The sequence below is a fragment of the Oncorhynchus mykiss genome, chromosome 2, assembly GCF_057628025.1.
Source record: "Oncorhynchus mykiss isolate SJ-2025 chromosome 2, ASM5762802v1, whole genome shotgun sequence".
NCBI classification, from domain to species: Eukaryota; Metazoa; Chordata; class Actinopteri; order Salmoniformes; family Salmonidae; genus Oncorhynchus; species Oncorhynchus mykiss.
This window is the reverse complement of record NC_143023.1, coordinates 3,112,224-3,112,500: the sequence shown is the minus strand read 5'-3', so window position 1 is coordinate 3,112,500 and position 277 is coordinate 3,112,224.

Below are 277 nucleotides of genomic sequence, written 5' to 3'. Positions count from 1 at the left end.
TACAACTTCAGATTTCACATTTTTTCCCCCCCGTTTGGTTAATTGATAAGCGGTTTCAGTTCAGTAGCTCTGATGTGCGTCATTAATAGTCTTCCTGGCTGAAACACCCTCCAGGCTTACAGCGTTCCTACCCAGCCAGACTGGACACCATTGATTTTTCCTCAACACTTAGTGTCTGTCCCCCTGTACTTATAGACAGTGACTGGTTATAGCAGCCAGGTTTCCATCAGCTCTGAACAGAACAGAACATCCCAGCAGCCCTATAGGATCTGTGTGG